This window comes from Misgurnus anguillicaudatus, chromosome 6, assembly GCF_027580225.2.
Source record: "Misgurnus anguillicaudatus chromosome 6, ASM2758022v2, whole genome shotgun sequence".
NCBI classification, from domain to species: Eukaryota; Metazoa; Chordata; class Actinopteri; order Cypriniformes; family Cobitidae; genus Misgurnus; species Misgurnus anguillicaudatus.
In genome coordinates this window covers 1,980,313-2,004,164 of record NC_073342.2, presented here as the reverse complement: position 1 = coordinate 2,004,164, position 23,852 = coordinate 1,980,313, and the positions used below count along the sequence as shown (strand labels likewise).

Genomic DNA, 23,852 nt, shown 5'->3' with positions numbered 1-23,852 from the left:
TTCTTTTAAATACTCCTCCTAGGATTTTCATGCGATTGACACCAAAAGTGGTCACCATGATGCCGAGACATTGTAGATGATAAATTGCGAAGGGATTTTTGATATCTCAAACACTGTTCCCATGGCAACGCATCAAACTTTACTTTTATTTTAAAGGCATATTTAAGCCTTTCAGTTGCATACAGTTAACTTTTAAATACTCCTTCTAGGATTTTCATGCGATTGACACGAGAAGTGGTCAAGAGGATGCCGAGACATTGTAGATGATAAATTGCGAAGGGATTTTTGATATCTCGAACGCTGTTCCCATGGCAATGCATCAAACTTTACTTTCATTTTTACACATATTTAAGGCTGACAGTTACATGCTGTGAACCTTTAAATACTCCTCGTATGGGATTCATGCGATTGACACCAGAAGTGGTCAAGATGATGCCGAGACATTGTAGATGATAAATTGCGAAGGAATTTTTGACATCTCGAACGCTGTTCCCATGGCAATGCGTCAAACTTTACTTTAATTTCAGGCATGTTTAAGGCTCTTGGCGTGCTTAGTTGAACTTTAAATTTGGCACACACATCAGAGTTTTCGGCTGTTAAGTGTTGACAAAAAGGTCAGACATAGGTGTGTCTCTTAAGTGGCTCACTAGTGCCCCTGTTTGTCTAACATGTGGGGTTTCTTTTACCTACAGTCCCCAAATGGCTCAGAAACAACATTAAATAGCCCACTGATATTTTACCCACTTGATGCCCTTGCCCACCGTGCATCGTTTTCTCTGACGCACCGTGTAGCGGTAAAAAAACGTGCGAGGGCCCGGCATTGCTGCTTGCAGCTATATTTACAAAGTAACTTTACGTGGAATAGAAACAAAGAAATGTACAGAGCAATCGAGAAACAACGAAAGCATAGCAATTTTAGAACGTGGATAAATAAAAACACAAGGGCTCAATGACTTACCCGTTGTCGTTGTGAGTTAAACAAATACAGCTATGCTTCCAGATCTGCCGACGTTGCTGTGGTTCTTCGACAGCTGTAGTACAGTGAAAAAAAAGTTTTCAGGTGTTTTGAACATCCCAATCTGTCTCGTTCGCTTTTTCAGCTGTGTCGATGATGTTTAAGTCGTCATCGTGTCACCTCCAAAATACGAATGCATACAGGTTGAAAACAACACGAGGATGAATAAATGATGACAGAGTTATCATTATAAATTAAAATATGTTCTTACTGCAAGTCATTTAGGTAATCAAGAAAATACTTTACCCGTTGTCTTAAACAAATACAGCTATGCTTCCAGGCGTGTCGACGTTGCTGTGGTTTTTCGACCGCTGTAGTATGAAGGGTAGTGGAAAAAAAAGTTTTCAGGTGTTTTTAACATCCCAAACTGTCTCGTACGATTTTCTTGCGCCTTCAGCTGTGTCGAGGCTGTTTAATTCGTCCTGGTATCACCTCCGCAAACTGTAAGGAAAATAATTAAATACATTACAAAAACATTTCGTTATCAGCGTGTTCATTTCCATGCAAGCTTTTCGTTAAACCAATAATGCCAACGAATACACAGCACTTTTAAAACACACGAATTAAAAAACACTCTGTCATTCACGCACAAAAGAAACAAATTCTGATTTTTACCTAACTTATTTGTCCCCGAGAAGGGGAGCGCACCGTTCATGGAAACACTGCAATACCACGTCGATGCATGGAGTGGAAGGAGCAAGCTCCGCTTCCATTTCCGAAGGTCAAAAATCCATTTAACGTATAGTCCCCGGGTAGGAGACGTATCAGACATTAAACTGATAAGAACAGATACTACACTTGATCTTAGCCAAAAGGCCGAGAAGCGATACCGCAATAGACGCAGCCAAAGGGCAGCCGGCGAAGGCGCTGGCTTTCGGGGTGGAGGCTAGCGGGCATTTAACTCTAATATGAAGTAGTATGTAATATGAAGGGTAGAGTGAAAAAAAAGTGTTAAAGTGTTTTAAACATCCAAATCTGTTCGTTTACTTTGTATTTTTTTCCTGTTTTCGAGTAAAAAAGAATTCTTAAATCGAGATGCATTTTCTTAAGCAAAGTGGCTTAGATTTTAAGTCTTGTTTACTGAAATAAATTCTAAAATGTAATAGGTTAAGGCCTAAATCAAGTAAAAATATATGCCAGTGGTTTAAGGGAAATAAACCTAAATTGAGTTTATTATTGCATTAAGTTGGAACAGAAATTAAGTTTATTTTTCTTACCCCACCGGCAGATATTTTTACTTGTTTTAAATATAAACCTGTTGCTTTTTAGAATTTATTTCAATTATTACAACACATAATATCTTAAGCCACTTTGCTTAACAAGTAAATGCATCTCGATTTAAGAATGGTCAGATATTTACTAGAAAACAAGACAAAAACTTCCAAACATGAATTTACAGACGGCTGGAAATTTTAAACAAAATAACTAGACATACCTATTCGGGTCTGCTCCCGTTTGCTGTGATGAAGGGGGTCTTAGTCCAAAGCACATTTTGAGGAATACTTACACATTTTACTTCTTATTTCTTTAGAATGAATTATTATTTATTTTCAATTACAAAGTATGCGATCTGATTTTCTATTTATTTATTTATTTAGCTTGTTGCACATTTGATTTGTTGCCGCATCATTCCGTGTTAATGTATTTCAATGTATTTGTTTATAAGCAAAAAGTGCGTTATTATAATTCATTATATAGCTGCGAAATATATAAAAGTATTCCCAGCAAACACAAAACGTTTTTATAACGTTTTTGTATTTGCTGGGTTGGCATCACTTTCTTTAGCTCACACAAAATTCTACCAAAAAACAGCATATCATTTTCTACTAAATAACTGCATACACTGTGGATTAAAAATGTCCGGAATGCGAACCTGGTAAAACCCAGGTAAAAAAAGCAAATAAAAAATAAACCATTTTGATTTAGCAAAAGTTTACAAATAAATGCACTCCCTGTACACAACAAGCACGTCTCGTTACCATTCATATTTTGCGTGATTTAAGTTTCGTCGCATACATTTTGGAAGGCACACGAGAAAATAAAATAAGGCTTTTAATGTATGCAGACTTCATTCTCCATTAAGGGCTTATCAATCATAATGAACGCTGTTAACTATTCTCATTGAATGGTCTAAATCCAATGCTGGTAAAGAAATCAAATGTCCATTTAAACGCAACAAGCAAACAGCTATGCTTCCAGGTCTGTCGACGTTGCTGTGGTTTTTCGACAGCTGTAATATGAAGGGTAGAGTGAAAAAAAGTGTTTAAGTGTTTTAAACATCCAAATCTGTTCGTTTACTTGCTACTTTTTTCCTGTTTTCGAGTAAAAAAAGAATTCTTAAATCGAGATGCACTCTCCCGCCAAGCAAAGTGGCTCAGATTTTAAGTCTTGTTTACAGAAATACATTCTAAAATGTAATAGGTTAAGGCCTAAATCAAGTAAAAATATATGCCAGTGGGTTAAGGGAAATAAACCTAAATTGAGTTTATTATTGAATTAAGTTGAAACTGAAATTAAGTTTATTTTTCTTACCCCGCCGGCAGATATTTTTACTTGTTTTAAATATAAACCTGTTGATTTTTGTAATTTATTTCAATTATTACAATACATAACATCTTAAGCCACTTTGCGTAACAAGTAAATGCATGTCGATTTAAGAATTGTCAGATATTTACTAGAAAACAAGACAATAACAGCAAGACAGACCTTAATTTACTTTTTTCTTCCAAACATGAATTTACAGACGGCTGGAAATTTTAAATAAAACAACTAGACATACCTATTCGGGTCTGCTCCCGTTTGCTGTGATGAACGGGGTCTTGGTCCAAAGCACATTTTGAGGAATACTTACACATTTTACTTCTTATTTCTTTAGAATTAATTATTATTTATTTTCAATTACAAAGTATGCGATCTGATTTTCTAATCGCGGTGTGTTTTATTCCTCGTTTGCTTGCATGGATTTGCTTTATTTATTTTGCTTGTTGCATTTAAATGCACATTTGATTTGTTGCCGCATTATCCTGTGTTAATGTATTTCAACGTGCTTATAAACAAAAAGTGCGTTATTATAACCAATTATATAGCTGTGAAATATATAAAAGTATTCCCAAAAACCCAGGTAAAAAAGTAAAATAAAAAATAAACCATTTTGATTTAGCAAAAGTTTACAAATAAATGCACTCCCTGTACACAACAAGCACGTCTGGTTACCATTCATGTTTTGCATGATTTAAGTCTCGTCGCATACATGTTTGCGTAAGGATTTGATATTTATTTTTTGTGGAAGTTTATTAAACTAAAAGGCTTTGTATTTTTGCTCCGTGAGCCGCTTGGACGCTGTTTAAATAGTCATCGGGAGTTAACTGTATTTTGCTGTCCTGCAGTTTTTTTCTTTCTTTACGTGTGTATATAAGTGTATGTACCATTTATATAACTATTTCCACATGTAATATCTGAGCGGTGGTTTTTGAGACTTAAACAGAAGGCGAGAGTATGTTTGTGTGTTTTGGTTTATTTTTGGTTCGTCACTGCTTTTAAGAACTATGCACTGATTTGCTGTGTGGTTTGTCCCTTCTGTTAAAAAGTGGATTTAATCTAGTCTCTCCAATTGTGGGTAAATAACCGGTGGGCCGTAAATTTTATCTTTTAAATATTTTTAAGCACTTTCTGTAAAAAATAAATTTGTACTATTTTTGGAGAGTCACGTCTCTGTCTTTAATCCCATCCGAACCAGCAGGGTCCTTTTCATATTTTTGTAACTTTTTTGTTTGTTTATTTTTTCTCTTGGGTTCAATCTATTTTCCTGTGTGAATAAATAACCCAGGTGACCTAGTCGGTTCCTTTTCATACCTTTAACCAAAGGTTACACATGCAAGCAAACGAGGAATAACACATACGATTAGATCATCACGTCACATACTTTGGAATTAATAAGAAACAATTATTCAGTCTAAAGAAATGAGAAGTAAAACGTGTATGTACTTCTTCAAATGGGCACACTTTGGACAACGACCCCCGTCATTACAGTAAAATGTTTTCCCTACTTCCGGTCAAAGCCGCCATTTTGTGAAATGGGCATATAGGAGACGCTGGCGCATGCCGCCATTGTCTCTGTTCAACAAAACAATTGTGTTTATATATAGATCTATTCGATTTTTTTTTCGATTTCAATCACCGAATACAAGGTACAACACGACGCCATCTGGCCCTTCTCTCTGGTTTATGTTTGTAAGGAAAATAGAGGGCGAAATTCCATTTCAGTCAAACATTTCTTCGTGCCACGCTGCTTTTTTTCTTTGAACGAAAAAAAAAAACCCGTGTGCTCCGCCTATACAATTCGTTTTCCTGTTTATGATTATTTTATGCTTAAAACAAGCAAATAAATCTGCCTAAAGGGTAAGAAAAAAAGTCGTGAACTTTTCCCATAAATACTATTTCAAGAAAAACTGTCCTACCCCACTGGCCGATTTTTTGCTTGTTTAAATTCACTTCGATTGCATATATAAAAATATTGTCTACAAACTAGATCACCGGGCAGATGTTTATCTTTTTAGTATCCACCGAAGACACATGCGAACCTGCATATGGGCCAAACTTTTCCACAATACACATTCGTTGTGTGCACGCGCCATTGTCTTTGTTCAACGCGACAGCGTGCTCCGCCTAAATAATTTGACCCATTTTAACATGGGTTTGTTTCTCGTTGTTGTTTTTTCTTTGAAAACAATCTATATAGCGCTCTCCACAATCGTTTTGGTGTTAGCTTTACGTGGAATAGAAACACACAAAAGTACTGAGCGAACGAGAAACATATTATAGAACGCGCAACATCATATAGATCACGGATTGGAAACCAAACTGGCAACCACGCACAAAAGAAGCAAACTCTGGTTTTAAACTCACCTTATTTGTGCCCGGAAAGCGCCCGAGTCGATGAACGGAGTGGACGGAGCAAGCCTCGCTTCCATTTCCGAAGGTCAAAAATCCATTTAAACTTGTAGTCCCCGGTGTCCACTTGTTCTTGTCCAAAAAGCCGAGAAGCGATACCGCAATGGGAGCCGGAGAAGGCGCTGGCTGTCGGGATGGAGGTTAACGGGTCAGAGGTCTGGCACTGAAGGTCTGGGTCCATTCCTCACCGTGTGCATTTCACTCTATACGTGTAAAAAACATACAAATACATAAAATACATACAGAAACAGTTATCACTTACACAAAAAGAACATGAAGGTAAAGCTTCAGTTAATTTGCTTGCTGATTGCTTTTTGCATGCACATAAAAAACTGAACAAAACTGATATACTAAACAAAATAGGCCCTAAAATTGAGGAACACCAGTTGTATAGCTATTTTTTAAATATGAAATAAGACAATAAATTACAAATAACATTTGAATGCCTGCAGCTTGTTCATGTCCACTCCACACAAAAAAAACAGTGTGACCCTTCTATTTGGTTTCAAGTTTGAAAGTTTCGAACCTATGCAACACTCTTAAGACAAATGCTCCTAAAAAGTACCAAATAAGGATTCCTCAGCATGTAACCACAGCAGAACCCGTTTTTTGGTACTATATGGAAACTTTTTATAAGGTTCTATAAAGAATCTTGCCTTGAAAAGTGCTCGCCTCAATGGTGCTATAAAAAAAACATTAATTTATCAGCTGTCAGGAGTGACATTTTTGTTACTTATCCACTTTTTAATGTATAACACTTGATAAAGATTATTTATTGTCAATTCTTCACATGTTTCAAGCATACAAAGCAATCGAAATACAAGGTGCATCAGCATTCAGTTAATATGCCACCTGGAGCTGGAATCAGCTTTCAGAAGAGATCAGATGTGTTTCAACGGTAGACACTTTTAAATCTAGATGAAAAACACGACGGTTTAACTTTGCATTTACTGAATGATTTAAAACAGTACGAATGAAACAGTATAAAAGAATACAACAGTATGAACCTGTAGCTGGAATCAGCTTTCGGATGAGATCAGATGTGTTTCAACAGTAGGCACTTTTAAACCTAGATTAAAAACACATCAGTTTAACTTTGCATTTACTGAATGATTTAAAACAGTACGAATGAAACAGTATAAAAGAATACAACAGTATGAACCTGTAGCTGGAATCAGCTTTCAAATGAGATCAGATGTGTTTCAACAGTGGGCACTTTTAAACCTAGATTAAAGACACATCGATTTAACTTTGCATTTACTGAAGAATATAAAACAGTACGAATAAAACAGTATAAAAGAATACAACAGTATGATCGGTTTAACTTTGCATTTACTGAATGATTTAAAACAGTACGAATAAAACAGTATAAAAGAATACAACAGTATGAACCTGTAGCTGGAATCAGCTTTCAGATGAGATCAGATGTGTTTCAACAGTAGGCACTTTTAAATCTAGATTTAAAGACACATCGGTTTAACTTTGCATTTACTGAAGAATTTGAAACAGTACGAATGAAACAGTATAAAAGAATACAACAGTATAAACCTGTAGCTGGAATCAGCTTTCAGATGAGATCAGATGTGTTTCAACAGTAGGCACTTTTAAATCTAGATTAAAGACACAACGGTTTAACTTTGCATTTACTGAATAAACAGTACGAATAAAACATTATAAAAGAATACAACAGTATGATCGGTTTAACTTTGCATTTACTGAATGATTTAAAACAGTACGAATGAAACAGTATAAAAGAATACAACAGTATGAACCTGTAGCTGGAATCAGCTTTCAAATGAGATCAGATGTGTTTCAACAGTGGGCACTTTTAAACCTAGATTAAAGACACATCGGTTTAACTTTGCATTTACTGAAGAATATAAAACAGTACGAATAAAAGAGTATAAAAGAATACAACAGTATGATCGGTTTAACTTTGCATTTACTGAATGATTTAAAACAGAACGAATAAAACAGTATAAAAGAATACAACAGTATGAACCTGTAGCTGGAATCAGCTTTCAAATGAGATCAGATGTGTTTCAACAGAAGACACTTTTAAATCTAGATTAAAAACACATCGGTTTAACTTTGCATTTACTGAATGATTTAAAACAGTACGAATAAAACAGTATAAAAGAATACAACAGTATGATCGGTTTAACTTTGCATTTACTGAATGATTTAAAACAGTACGAATAAAACAGTTTAAAAGAATACAACAGTATGATCGGTTTAACTTTAGATTTACTGAATGATTTAAAACAGTACGAATAAAACAGTATAAAAGAATACAACAGTATGAACCTGTAGCTGGAATCAGCTTTCAAATGAGATCAGATGTGTTTCAACAGTGGGCACTTTTAAACCTAGATTAAAGACACAAATTAGCATTTACTGAAGAATATAAAACAGTACGAATAAAAGAGTATAAAAGAATACAACAGTATGATCGGTTTAACTTTGCATTTACTGAATGATTTAAAACAGAACGAATAAAACAGTATAAAAGAATACAACAGTATGAACCTGTAGCTGGAATCAGCTTTCAAATGAGATCAGATGTGTTTCAACAGAAGACACTTTTAAATCTAGATTAAAAACACATCGGTTTAACTTTGCATTTACTGAATGATTTAAAACAGTACGAATAAAACAGTATAAAAGAATACAACAGTATGATCGGTTTAACTTTTCATTTACTGAATGATTTAAAACAGTACGAATAAAACAGTTTAAAAGAATACAACAGTATGATCGGTTTAACTTTAGATTTACTGAATGATTTAAAACAGTACGAATAAAACAGTATAAAAGAATACAACAGTATGAACCTGTATAGCTGGAATCAGCTTCAGATGAGATCAGATGTGTTTCAACAGTAGGCACTTTTAAATCTAGATTAAAAACACCATCGGTTTAACTTTGCATTTACTGAATGATTTAAAATAAAACAGTATAAAAGAATAAAACAGTATGAACCTTACCCGCCATAAAGGGAATGAAGCTTACGGTATGGTGCTTACCTGCAGAAATAAAGTACAAAAAGAACACACAGAACTTCAATTTTCAACCTGTTTGTGATTACCACACAATCCCGTCACCTGGCTGTGGTCTTCATTTGGTGAACGGTTCTTCACTCATAATTGACCTATACAAGAAATAGAAAAGAATATTAAGCAATTCTGCTATTACATTTAGATGTGCCCCAAGAACACAGACACACCGGCTCCAAAATGTTGAAACAGTACATTTCTGTTATTTTAATGTGGCAAATGTGTCAGCTTTAAAAGAACCATACCTTACCTTTTAAACAGGATGCGCACTGCAATAAATACCTTTACTCCCAGCATAAGCAAGCAATTTTCAAAATGCTTTAAAAGTAAATGGTGATTATTCAACACAGTCTCACACCCTATTCGTCACATACTGCCGTTTGGTCATGACCCCCTCACGTCCATAGCGGACGTTGAGGGTACCCCCTATTCGTCGCTTGAAAACGTAGAGGGTCGTCCTATAGATTTGAATGCAAACCCCTCATCTTTGAATTTTGACGAAATGGGTTTATCGGTTTGCCTGCGCAATATGGTTTTAGGCGATTGATTTTATGCTGCAAATGTGCATTTTGCACAAGCGTGCGGCGCATAAACGGTTACAATCATTATTGATGCGGTGACCAAACATTTTCGTGGAGCGGAAAGCCTTCTGAATCGGTGTATCACGACTTTTCTCTCTCTTTTTATATAGATATATTTGGTATACAATAAAATGACATATTTACAGGGCTGTATTTGCTGTGTGTTTAAAACATGCCTTAATTAACGTAGATATTTTATTATTTTCGATCACGCACAGTTGGTCATTCCCCCTCACGTCTATAAGCTGACGTTGAGGGTACCCCCCAATTCGTCGCTTGACAACGTAGAAGGGTCGTCCGATATTTGAATCCAAATCCCTCATCTTTGGATTTTGACGTAATGGGGGTATTCATGCCTGCGCTGCAAAGTATGTTTTAGGCGATTGATTTTATTGTTCAAATGTGTATTTTGCAGTAGCGTGCGGCTGTTAATTCATTGGTGCGGTCACTACATTTTCGTGGGGCAGAATCCCTTGTCTGAAGCGGGATCACGAATTTCTCTCTCTTTAAGTTTCTCTTTAAATATATATTGTTCTACATTAAAATGACATGTTTACAGGACTGTATATTTGCTGTATGTTTAATTAAGATATACCCAAGGCAGTTCGTGTAATTTAATCGATTCGTGTCCATGGACACGATTTTCCCCTTTTTTCGTGCCAGTCAGAACGACTTTCAATCTAATGTATTTCAATAGGAAGTATTTTTCGTGCCTGCACCACGTTTTTTTGTCCTATTATTTTTTTCGTGTTTATAAGCACGAATTTAATCTAATGTATCGCAATAGTATATACCAGGGATTGTTTTACTTTATTTGTCATTAATTGATTACACTTTAAGCGCTACTTTACTCAACATTTAATCAGGAGATGTTTATCCTATAATATTGATTTTTTTGATCGGTTTCGTGTGTCAAATACAATAATTAATACTACAGTACCCATGAGCCTTATCGACATCTACTATGGTGAAGGCACCAGCTAAAACTACATGTGGGCCCGCTGCAGATCACAATATTTTCTCAACACATGAATACTAACGTGTGCTTGATAATTCAACAATACGATGTTATGGCCATCAATTTTGATTGTTTCTACTTTGATTGTAAAAAAAATAATAAGTCAGTTTCGGACGCCTGCATTTCCCAGAATCCTCTCTGCCTTCGTTGCTATGGAATCTGAGCCAGTCCTCTTTGCTATTGGGTGATTTCTTCTTCGGTACTCGTAATTGACAGGGATTCTCTCATACGCGAAAATCATTGTCCAGGTAAGTCACGATGCTTTCGTTTAAAGTTCACTATTTGTTTAAATGTTATAATTCACGCCTTTCTTTTGGCATTACGCTGACATTGCCATAGCCGTACGAAAATTAACCATGTTTTTGTGGTAAAAGTGTAGTAACTACGGTTTGTGTATCGATTATTTGCAAAATGGTTTTACTAAACCAAACATGGTTTAACTTTTTTTTTTCAAATTCATGGTTCTTTCTTAACTTGCAACCTATCTCTATATATACTGCATCTGTTGTACCTGTCTGTCCAGCTGTGTGTTTGTCTTTCTGTCTTTGTCTGCTTTGCAATGGCCACCAGATATACCCCTCACAAACAGGATCCCCACTACCAAGAGGGGAGGCTCATGGCTCTTGAGCTGAACCATGACCACATTCTAGCTGAAGCCAAGGTTAGAGTTTTTATTTACCTGTTAGTTTATACTTAAACATAATGGATGTGTGACAACTTAAAATAAAAATGATAAATATGGAAAAGAGATGAGTGTTGAAGATTTAATACGGTATATTGTAATAGCAACTTATTTAGCAACTAACATCCTATAATGTTCCGTGGCATGTTTTAATAAGGTAATATATTTTGGAAAAGAGAGGTTTCATCCCCTGAGTTTCAGAGACTTGGAGAATCTATGCCAAGGCTCATTTAGGTGTTTCAATACTTATGCTGTGTTTCCTTTAGTTGTTGCATGTTTTTCACGTCCTGTACCTTTATTAGTCTTACAAGAAATATTCACTTCAACACACACAGAGCAGCTGTGGAGACGAAATGTTTATGCCCTAGAAGAGACCCTTCACAGACCTCTAAAAGGATCTTTGTTGGCTGGGGCAAGCCGAGGGGGAGGCAAGGAGGCTGACGCCAAGCCTCAGCTACAGGGTATATCTGAATTATTTCAGATTTGTAGGAATTTAAATGTAAATGGTGGACCAAATCAAATTACGGAATAACATTGTAATTGTATTTGAGTATTAACAGTTTAAAACATTTAAATATGACAAAACAAATAAGAAATAGAGTATAACACTTAAGTATACTATCATGTCAAGTACTTCGTTATGTCTTTACCAAACCCTTAACAGAAATACATCTGATTTCATAAACAGTTCTGTATATATGTTGAAAAAGATCATGTATGTAGTGATAGCCTAACCTGTTCTGTGTACTGTTGCAGTCACTTTTACAGGTTGAGTGCTTCCTGTCATCCAGTGTGGAGATTTCACCTAACTGTACCCTCAGCAAAACTAAATCCTCATGAGGAATTTGGTAAATCGCATTGATTAATTTGAGTTTAATTTTATTTAGTCAATAATATTAAACTTTAATTACTTAAAGTATGCTTGCTAAGAATTAATGCACAGTGCCCTGCTTTATGGTTTAAGATGCATGTTTTTGGGGGGGATTTGAGAAACCAGATAAAAACACATTTAAGAGAAAATTAAATCTAGGACCTTCTTGCTGTGAGGTGATAGTGCTAAACATTGAGCCACTAAGCAATCCTATACAAAAAAATCAAACCTAGAATCCAACTAAATCTTGAATAGTTTGGTTTAGTGTATTATTTTTATATGAGTTATTCACCTAGAATAATGTTAATTTATTTTTCTCCCTAGGTGCAGAGAGTGGTTCTGTGGGGACCGTGATGTATTACGTCACAAAAAACAGCCACTCCACAATAGGGAATGTGTAATTAATAGTTTTTTTGTAGCCATCCGTCCAACCAAATGCATCATTAAAGGGGAAGATGGATATTGCACTCAACACAAGGTATGTTCTCAAAAAAGCCCTAATTTTGATGTTTTTATGTGTCTGCAGCCAGTAACAGGTAATCTAAACTAGTGGTTTTCTTTCTTTTTGGCAGTCGGCAAGATGACATACCACTGTTGTAAACGCACAAACGTAATAATGCTTTCAGGCAAACCAATCATTTTAATTACCATCAATGGTAAAACCAATTCACAGTTTAGATTTCCATTTTAGATTTGATGTTTTTCACACTATGTTTTGATGTTTTCAATGCTGTGGCATTGTACTTTCCAGTAGAGTCAAAGTGCATTGTATAGCACATTACAATCCAAGTAGGGCATCGTGAGCAAGGCCTGTTGTGGGAGTCTAAATGGGGGTCAACTGCATGCAATTTATGTTTAGTTATTATTTATTTATTTTGTGATTTTAGATATGTTCATCATTCATCAGTTCTCACTTCCCTGGACTTCAACCTGGCTACACACATGGTATCGTTATTAATAGAAACAAAGACAGATATCTTTATATTTTTGTTCTCTGCAGACAAACAAAAAATGTTAGCTGTTGCAAAGAAATTTGGTGAGTTAGCAAATGATACTACTCGAGAAGTTAGGCAGAAGGAGTGCTATACTTGGATTATAGAAACTTATAAGATGTCTCTTAAACATTCACAATGTGCAGAATGAACTAACTGTTTTAAAATAGTATGTGGTAAATGTTTTTTTTCCAAGGGCGTTTTGACTTGCCTCAGCCACTGTATTTCTGTTAAACATGCAAACAGCAAAGGACCCCAGACCTGAAAGACCTTCTGAGGAGTGGATATTGGCCAGCTTCAATAAACAACACCACGCTTTACACACTGGACCTCCTGATCTCCTTTCAAGAACTCAAGGTCATCTCTCCAAGATTTTCCAGACAAGCCTTCGGAAAGCTGCTGGAGCATTGCACGAAGTGTGGAAGAAGAGTAAGTGTAAATGTTATCATTTTATTCAAAACTCCATAAGCAGACAATATCACAATTACTATTTCATTCTATATATCTTCCAGTTTGGATATATCAACGGCGATGCACTGCAATGCAGCTTCTTGGAGTTTTCATACGCTTCATTTGAATCAGACCAGCTCTGGTGTGGTGCTCCTTTCACCTGCCCAGCCTGAATGCTAGAATTGTTGGCTGCTTCAGCAGATCGAAACAGAAAGCTATATCGCTTTTGCCGAAACAGAAGGTGGTCTTTATTCCAGTATTTTTATTGGTTTATTTATTTACTTTAATTGATGGATTTCCTATTTTTCTTTCTTAGCTCTGGTGTTCCTGTTTTTTGTTTTCTTTTTTGAGGGGCCTTTTGTGGCTGAAGACAGTGCGGTGTCTAGATTTGTCAACACCATACAAAAAGCACTGAAAATGCAAGTTTTAATCATAACTTGACAAAATAGTTGTTACACAAAAAATCTTGTTCGGAGTTGATTTCTACTTTTGCCTACCAAGTACTCCTAAATCAAATTAGGAATAAATGCCATATACTGTATTGTATGACACCATCACTTTAATTTGATTTGTTGTGTTTGTTGTGTGTTTCATAGACTGTGGCTTGCAAATATTGGCCATACTTGAAGAAAGTTGCTAGTGTCCTTCCTGATCTTCAGGAGCTGACCTCAATGAAAACTTTTCTTAATGTTATGTATGCTTGAGCCACGCTACAACGTGTGAGGTATGTATAATATTTTTGCTTCATACGTACATGTGTAATGTACATTCATAAGAAATAGAAGTTAATGGCTTGACTACACTATTTAGATTCTTTTTGGCATAACCATTTCTTGTACAGGTTGTAAAAGCCCTTTGAGGACAAATGTGATATTGGGCTATATAAATAAAATGTATTTGAATTGAATTAGTCTTGAATTCTTAAATTAGTCTTCCACCATTTATTCACAGATTAAATGAAGTGGTAGGAACCAGGAAGGAACAGGGACAACCACCGGTGAGTGGAGCAAGTGAACAGCTACCTTTCACGTTGTGCCCGTACAACCAAATATATGTCCAAAGCAGGTGATCAGAGTGTTTGTTATATTTTTGCATACTTTTTTATTTGGAGCATCATACCCTCATTATTTTCTTTCAACGGCAGGGGTGGACATGCTTACATTGCATGCAATGGGCTGGAACCATAAAAAAGTATCTCTCTACATCAGGCACTTTCCACAATATATGTGAAAGTAAGTTTTTTTTATATATATATATATAAATGTTTTGTGTGTCTTTTAGTTGTTGTGTGCATTTTGCCTGATGTTAATTGTACAATGTACAACAATCCTGATTATTGAATAACAGACATCCAGCACGAGACTGCAAGGCTAGCAGAACTAAAAACAAAGCTACATTGCACAGATAAAGGGGCGTCACAAGGCTTTCTGATGTGAAAGAATGGGCAGCTGGTGGTAAGCGAGACCAATATTCTTCCCACTACTATCTGAATTTTTCAGTTTGATATTAAACAAGTGCCAAAGATGGTAGGCTTATCATCTATTTCTTAACCTCCTAGGACAGGGGTGTCCAAAGTCGGTCCTGGAGGGCCTGTGTCCTGCAGAGTTTAGCTAAAAGTTCCCTCAACACACCTGCCTCAAAGTATCTAGTCTGCCTAGTAAGACCTTGATTAGCTGGATCAGGTGTGTTTGATTAGGGTTGGAATAAAACTCTGCAGAGACACCGGCCCTCCAGGAGCAGGAGTGGACACCCCTGTCCTAAGACCTGGTGTGTCCACATACATGGATATCACATTTTTTGTTGTTTGCATCATAATACTTTATTCTGTGTAACTGGAACCTGGTACACAAACGTGAACAATAACACTGCTTCATTTTCAAAAAAAAAAATTTGGTTAATATATATATTGTTTTTTCCTAACCCCAAATAGCTGGAAGAAATCTAAAATGCAAGCCAAACCAAAGCTCGGGTCTTAGAAGGTTAAACAGTTGGTGACATCTCCTGCCACCATAAACAAGCCAACTTCATCTCACCATCAAATGTTATTGCACATTTATGTTGTGTTTATGTTTATTATAGTTTCTTTGCAGGAACCATACATATCAAGTAAAGTTGTTTAAACCATTAAAATGGCTTTTATATACAAATGTATCCTCTGAAATGTTTGTGTGTTGTTTAAACAGTGAATTTGCTTTCATTATCACTTCTACAGAGACATCAGAAACATCTCATGCCAGTCAAGACACCACACACAGAGAACTTCAGCAGTCAATTGAGGGGCTTTATCTTAGTGTGATGCTGCGCAAGCAAACTCTCTACTGTCAGAATGGTATAACTATTATAATTTAATAGCTTGATAAATTCTAAAAGCTAATGTATGCATCCTACTTTCCAACAACAATTACATGGAATTAGCATTTAATTCTGAATTCTGTTCTTGAAATGTCTAGTCTGTAGGATTTATGTAGCTGTAACATTTTAGCTTCCTCCCCTAAATGGATCTTTCAGTTACCTCTTTGTCAATCTAAATTGTAATTTTCGCATAAAATTCAATTGCTGCTTTCCCTTTTGCTTGTAACATTTTTTCTTGGTGAACAGTTCACAAACCCCTGTACATGTCTTTCTAGACAGCAGCAAGCTTTGCCACCGCCTTCGAAGAAAGCTGGCAGAGGACAAAAAGCTCCTTCTTCAGGAGATACAGAACTACAATGATCTTGTACTAGACTCTGCCACAAACATTGACCTAGCTGTGGTGGAGCATTCCCTCACTGGAGAGAGCAGTGTGTCTCAGATATGACCGTGGGACCTTCATGGCAGTGGTATGTCAAGAATTTATTTACAGTTTTGCTTTATAGAGTATTCTGAACAAAAGCATGCAACATAGTCAGTGTTAAAATATTCATTTAATTTATTGGTGTTTGCTTATTATGTATCAGTTTGTAAAAAGTATGCATAATGCGATTATGCAATATTGTCTCAAATTAACATATAACTGTTATTGATTCTTAGCAAACATTTCAGTCAAGAAACGATTGCATGACCAAGTGATGTTGACAATGTGACTGCAAGAGGAAAGGGGCATTGTGGTGTTGGAGATGGCACGACACTGGACATGGTTGCAGAGCCTGGCAGTGGCTCTTCAGAACAAGATGGCTGAGGAGGGTAAGTTAAATAAAAATCCTGTCAATTCAAAGTTTGAATAAAGAAGTCACCCTCAGTCTCTGAACTTGGATGGAGTAGAACGGTTATTGCTCTGTTTACCATGGACATTTGGCTTGTACATAATAAAATAGGCATTATAGTTGTTGTTCACAACAAATACGGCTTTGCTAGACTGTGATTTAGGTAGTACTAGTTTAACACAGTTAAATATTTAACACAATGCCAGTTTCTTTAACTCACAAAAGTGTTAAAGGGGTCATATTATGACATTTTTTATTGTGTAAAATAAATGTTTGGTGTCCCCAGAGTACATATGTGAAGTTTTAGCTTAAAATACCCCACAGATAATTTATTATAGCATGTGAAAATTGCCACTTTGTAAGTGCGAGCAAAAATGTGCCATTTTGGAGTGTGTGCTTTAAAGGAAACAGCCAACATCTAAACCTGGGTTAATAAAATAACACATAACACAGAGATGGTGATAGAGACAATAAAGTAAAAGATTGCAGATCTTCATCAGTGTTACTTTTTAACGCACTTTAATATTGGGACACTATATATATATATATATATATATATATATATATATATATATATATATATATATATATATATACATACATACATACATACATACATACATACATACATACATACATACATACATACATACATACATACATACATATACATATATAAATATAACCCAGCAGTGTTCGTTTAACTAGGGTTCAAGGACAACAAACACAAAAAGTTTATAAAAGTTAATTACAGTTAAAATCGAAGCATTAAAAATGAGTTTAAATAATTTAGTTTCACTAAATGATAGGCGACCAGCCCAAACGGAAGACTGAAATGTGTGGGTGGACTGTAATTGCATCTCTAACTGTACGTTCACAACGCTGATGGAGACTGTTAAAAAAACACTCTGGCTGCCCTGCAAACAACGCTATAGAAAAAGAGTAGCGGACACTCGAATACGTTCTACAGAATAATTTTCCACCTTCTGATTGGTTGCCGCCGAATGTTTTCTCTGACTTCCGGCCACATTAACGCTCTCGTCGGTGGCGGTGTGAACGTATAGTAAGGAAACTGGTATTATTAACTCTGTCAATTAACTCCAAATCTGAACAACAATTTACTCTGAATATGTTAAATTTGCTCTTTAGGTGTTCAATTCAACTCAGAAATGTTTAACACTGAAATTTTTACTGTCCAATTTTGCTGTGTACCGGTACTTAAGCACAACTATATTGAAGAAGAAAACGGTTAACCAAAAGGGCCTATCAGACATTGGCTGAAACACAAAATGCTTTTTTCTGCTTTTGGTCTTTCTGTTACCTCAGTGATCCATCATGTTGCCTCGGTTTATACAGAGTCATCTAGCCGGGTACCATTGCAACAATGCACAGAAAAATGACAGCCATTCTTGTATGTAGATTTAAATGGGTGACATTTTTTTACTCTATTGAAGTTCTTTGGCCTCAAAAAGCAAAATTAATACCAAGTTAGTTTGTCTTTAATGTAATCTCTTTTGTATTTTAGACAAGGGAAATGAAGGACTTTGCTGTCTCTTAAGAAGATCGTCAGTGGTGTCAGAAGGGTTGCAAGTCGTCCTTCAACAATACAAGACTGCATTAGGTCTTGAGGTCTCTGTCCTTCTACATGTTGAAGAAGAAGATCTGACCTCAGCAGTCCAGATACCAGCGAGGATGAAAACATAATTTAGGTATTTTATTTATTTATTTATTTGTATGTATGTTTGTTCTCAAAAATTGACCAGAGGCTATTCCATCAAAGTGGATAAAGGAAAAGATTTTTGATAAGTCTCACAAATTTAAGTGGGAGTTCTGTTCCATTACTGTGGCTTAAGCCCAGTTCAGATCAAAGATTCACAACAAGACAAAGCTGTTTTAAAAGTTAACAGGGGGAAGTTGCAGCAACATGAACTGGCTCGTCTCACCTCTACTCAAGCCAGCTTTTGGGGTTGCTGCATCACAGCTTGTCAATTTGCCAGCTGCTGGTTTTAGAAGGTTTCAACACATAGTCAGCTTGTAACAGAGTCAACTGGTCAAGTCACTATTCAACTAAGTCAACTATTGGCTGGTTCAAGTTTTGGACGAAAGAAAGTGGGGAACAATTTGTTTATTTGTTTGAGGAACAGCTGTGTCTGTTTGCCTAAAAACGTAAAATGTACTTAACTCTTCAGGGCACCTTATGTGCACGAGCACACTATATACCTATTCTGGCTCGGTTAAAGTCAACATGGACTTGTTATTGCTATATTACACTGACTTTCACTGTAGGCTCAAGCCATTTCACTGACAATGTTAATTTAAGCAAGGCTTTTTCAAGTGAGCACAGCTTTCCTTAGCTGCATTGATGGAATTTCCCCATTATTTTTACATGAAATCACATTTTTGTGTAATTAATAATGCTTTACACACCTAAAACAGCTGAACTTAACCTTCTTTTCCTACCTCTTGCTTTCCCAGATAGAAACTACACAAAGGACTGCGTTTAAGGAAATGGACTTGGGATATATCTGTGTAGTGTTAGTATGCTAACTACATTAAAATCTGTATGCATCCTATATTGTTGAAATGTTCAACCTGTGTCTAGATTATCAAGCATGTTATTTAGCACGTTGATGCTCCTTAAATATGCACAAACATCTCAAGATAGGTGCAACAATCGTATGATATTATCAGTTGTAATAATTGAACTGATGTTATATTTGGCTAGTGTATTCATAATTTGTGTATTTAAAGTTGCTAATGGGCATTGTTAGCCACATCACAAACTCAATGTTAAAACACTGCTTATTGTGCCTTATTGTGTTTATGTACTTGCATTGGTGCAGTAATATTGATGTAATGCAGTAAGGTCATTGGTGTGTTTTACAATGGCTTTGAACAAAGCTCAACCAATCAGAATAATCATTGATAATAAAGGAAAAGTTTTATAACGGGTAAGTTGATATGAAATATTGTAAGCACATTCATCAGGATGACTTTGCTGACCTTGTGACCTTTATTACCACATTTAGGCCAAAATGTGAAAACTCTACTTGATTGAGTGTATTATAGGATATAACTGTTGTGCACCATTAAAGATAAACATCATAAATTCTTTCTTAAAGATGGATAATTTGTTGGCCATGTGTCTGTCACTATCAGTTCTGTTCTTATAAGCTTATTGTACATTAAGCACTATAGTATGCAAAAGAAAAATACACTACATTTATATTTTATGATTATACTTATATTGTGTATTACTACAACTTTATTCCCCTGTTCTGCTGGTTGTTTTCAAGTGAACTTCACAGTCTAGTGTTATTAAATTCAGACTTATGGCTTGATTGACAAATTTGCATTTCATGTATTTTCACTGCTTTTATTGTGAAAGACAAAAAATAAAGTGTTTCTAAATATGAGCATATTATGTTTTTACTTGTTCATACATTGTTAGTTAAAAACAAAATGTGATTATGCGTATTTATATGGGCGATCTTGGTTAATTTGACAACAGACTGCATTATATAATAAATGCATTACTTTAAAGCAGGGGTGGGCATTCCTGGTCCTGGAGGGCTACTGTCCTGCAAAGTTTAGCGCCAACCTTAATCAAACCTTTGATTACAGCCTTTGATTAGGGTTTTTCAGGTGTGTTTGATTAAGGTTGGAGCTAAACTTTGCAGGACAGTAGCCCTCCAGGCCAGGAATGCCCACTCCTGCTTTAATGCATGCATTGGTCTCCAACAAGGTTGCCTTGTGAATTGTCAAAGCACACTACTAATAGCCTTAATTTAATTTTATTTATTAAACAGGACTATTTATTTATTACATATTTTTATATTAGCTTGGCATCTTTTATGTACGTTAACATTTTAAACTTTTATAAACCATTAACAAGTAAAATAAAATAAAAATCAAGTAAAACAAAAAAGTTTTTAGTAGACTATTTAAAAAAAGTGGCCCTGCAGAATTGTTTTATCCATTGTGGTAGCCCTTGCTCACAAAAAGGTTGGGGACCCATGCTTTAAGGCAGGGGTCAACAATCCTGCTCCTGATGGCTCGGTGTCTCTGCAGAGTTTAGCCCCAACCCTAATCAAATACACCTGAAGGGCTGGAGCTAAACTCTGCAAAGACACTAGCCCTCCAGGAGCAAGACTGGTGACCCTTCCTTTAAGGCATATATTTTACTTATCTTCAAACCGCTTGCTTTTGCTTATATTTGGTGATGTAATGATTCTAGCAGAAAGTGTTCTAGCAGTGGTAGAGCTCAAACTAGATCAGTAGGACCCACAGCTCTGCATATTTTGTATGTTTTCCTTAACTGACACACCCAGAACCCAGATCTGTTCATGGATCTCTCCCTTAATGAGCTGATGATCTAAATCAGTTTAGGGAGACATGCAAAATGTGCAGAGGAGTGGATCACCTGGGTTTCAGATCATCAGCTCTGAGATTATGGAGAGATCCATAAACAGAAATTGGTTTGTCAGTTAAGGTAGACCTAGAAATTATGCAGAGCCGTGGGTCACCTGGGACAAGATTGAAAACCACTGGTTAAGGCAGACAACATAGATCTTGGATGTCATTATCCAAATAAGGTAATAATTCAGGCCATGTCAAATAGTTTCTTTTCAAAGGGTCCTGTGAAGCTATGCATGCAAAGTCATGTCCAAGAAATTATGAGAATTGAAACTTTGTCACATGACTAAACATATTAAAGAACTCAAACTAATTTGGGCACTATTTCTACATAAAATAACTAAATAAAAATGAAGCTTTGTGTTTATTTGTGTATATAATAGGCCTTCGAAGTGCTCTCTGAAACTAGGCCAGGGACAGCTTGAATCAGTGAAAAAAAACATTTTATCATAGAGCTATACGAAATGCATCCTTGGAAAGGTCTTGACCTGGGGAGTAACATATGTGAGTGTAAAGATTCTACATGGCTCATGCTTTCTAAATTCTCACCCTTAAACCTTAACATTTTACCATTGTTGAAAGCTTATAATCCAGCAACAAGAATGTTTACAGATGTGAGACCAATAGTTATACACAGTTCTGGACCTCACTTATCACATGAGTATAGTCACTAATGGATACCATCCAAAAGTGCAGTACAAATAGCCCATAAGCAATTTTCACCCATTTAACAATTAGACTTTTAAAATCTGACAACACTAATGTTTTCCCCACGCCCTAAAACCCCTAGGAGTACCATCAGTTTTATATTACCACTTTCTTATTATGGTGAATATACCAATGTATTTAAAGACTACAATTCCCAGCAGAGACACGCCCTTGAACTTTTTACTAAGCATGCAAATCGGTGTCCATATTTGAAGTTCTTCAGACTTGAATTAGGGTTAGGGCTATAAAATGTATTTATACTATGCGTTTCAATAACCTACTACAGCTAAAACATACATTATACTATATAGCAAGGACGTCAGTTTATTGGTGATATTGTAGAGCGTTCAGCCTTCTCCAATGTGCTTATAAACTACAACATCCAGAGTAACGCGCCATAGAGCTTCGTACAAAGCGTACAAATCAGCCATAATACTTGTAGTTCTTCCGGTTTTCAGAGCGTGAATATGGTTATACGGATTTACTATTTATAAATCATCGATATTTTAGTTTAAACAGCCGAAACATAAATTATTATTTTGTATTTACATGTTCAGGTTGAAAAACACGGCAGTATGTCAGTTCATTCGGGTTAGTTTAGCTACTCTAGAACTGAATTCAAGGTCAATGTCGGCGGGTGTTACTGTACACTTCAAATAGCGATATTATATTAAACATTAAATACTTTCAAAAGGTATGTCTACTCTCCAGACAAAGGCTTTCAGTTCACAATAGTTGTTAACTAGTGACAAAAACGGTTTAATGCTAGTATATAATAGTGATCCAGATAAGTGGCCTATATTTATAAGTATTATCTCTAATTGGCATTTCAAAACCATCCACTTAAAACAACCTAAGGCAAAGTTATTTGTTCTACTTTTTCATAACCATGTCACCGTCATATTGTGTTTGGAATTAATATGATGTATGGAATAGTAAAAACAAAAAGGATTATCTTTTGCAATATTTGTGGTTCTTCACAAAGATACAGGTAAAAGAGACCAAACGCTTATTTATTGCTTATTTATTCACTAGAAGCTTAAAGAGTGATCAAACAAATGCATTATTGAGATGCACAACAAATTTAAATGATGCAGCCTTTAGCAAATTGACCACATGTAGGTGCAGAGAAATTCATGATATATAAAGGAATCCTCAATTGGAGTCTAAACACTGGTGGTGGTGGTGATGATGAAGAGGTGAATAGCAATGCTCAAGCTCCTGGTGAACACGCACTGGAAGGATACCTAGGAGCTTAAAGCAATGAGGACTGTCTGCAGATGGAAATGGGGTGAAAGAGAGTTGCATCGCTTTACCCTGAAATGACAACTGACTACAGCAGAGAGTAACATAAGATGAGAGTAAGATATGATTGGTTTTTAGGAAGTAACAACATAGAATAGCATAGTGCAGGGCTATTCAAATCTTACCCTGGAGGGCCAGAGCACTGCAGATTTTAGCTCAAACCCTGATCAAACACACCTGAGCAAGCTAATCAAGGTCTTCATGATCACTAGACAAACACAGGTGGTTAAGTTTGATTAGGGTTGGAGCTAAACTATGCAGTGCTCAGGTGAGGTGGCCTTTCTGTGTGCAGTTTACATGTTCTCCCTGTGTCAGCATGAATTTACTCCGGTTTCCTCCCAAAGGCCAAAAACATGCTAGTTAGGCAAATTGGAAATGTCAAATTGTCCCTCTCACCATGAAAATAGCCATAGATGCTGGAATGGCGTAAAGAATAAAGAAACTCCATGTGTCACATTTCTTGAATTTCTTGAACATTTCCACCTTTTACCACTACAGAAGCACAATACGACTTCAAATGCAGCACAGAAAAATGTAATAAATAGTCAGAAACCAAAATGGAATTTTAGTGTAATACAATTTTTATTTAATTATTTTAATTAATTTGGAGAGAATCCTTTGGCTGC

At 35.9% G+C, this 23,852-nt stretch overlaps 1 long non-coding RNA gene and 1 other non-coding gene across 3 annotated transcripts; one reads left to right on the top strand and one right to left on the bottom strand.

Moving 5' to 3' along the window:
• Nucleotides 1-1,652: 1,652 nt before the first annotated feature.
• On the bottom strand, nucleotides 1,653-1,843 carry LOC141364454 (U2 spliceosomal RNA). The gene has a single exon (XR_012370174.1). It is a non-coding gene; the product is annotated as a U2 spliceosomal RNA (small nuclear RNA).
• Nucleotides 1,844-9,360: 7,517 nt separating this feature from the next.
• Nucleotides 9,361-13,038, top strand: LOC141364229 (uncharacterized). Of its 2 annotated transcripts, XR_012369883.1 has the most exons (5): nucleotides 9,361-10,868; nucleotides 11,144-11,281; nucleotides 11,638-11,763; nucleotides 12,059-12,150; nucleotides 12,498-13,038. It is a non-coding gene; the product is annotated as an uncharacterized lncRNA (long non-coding RNA). The 2 variants fall into 2 exon arrangements; XR_012369882.1 differs by having other exon boundaries at nucleotides 9,361-11,281.
• The last annotated feature ends 10,814 nt before the right edge of the window (nucleotides 13,039-23,852 follow it).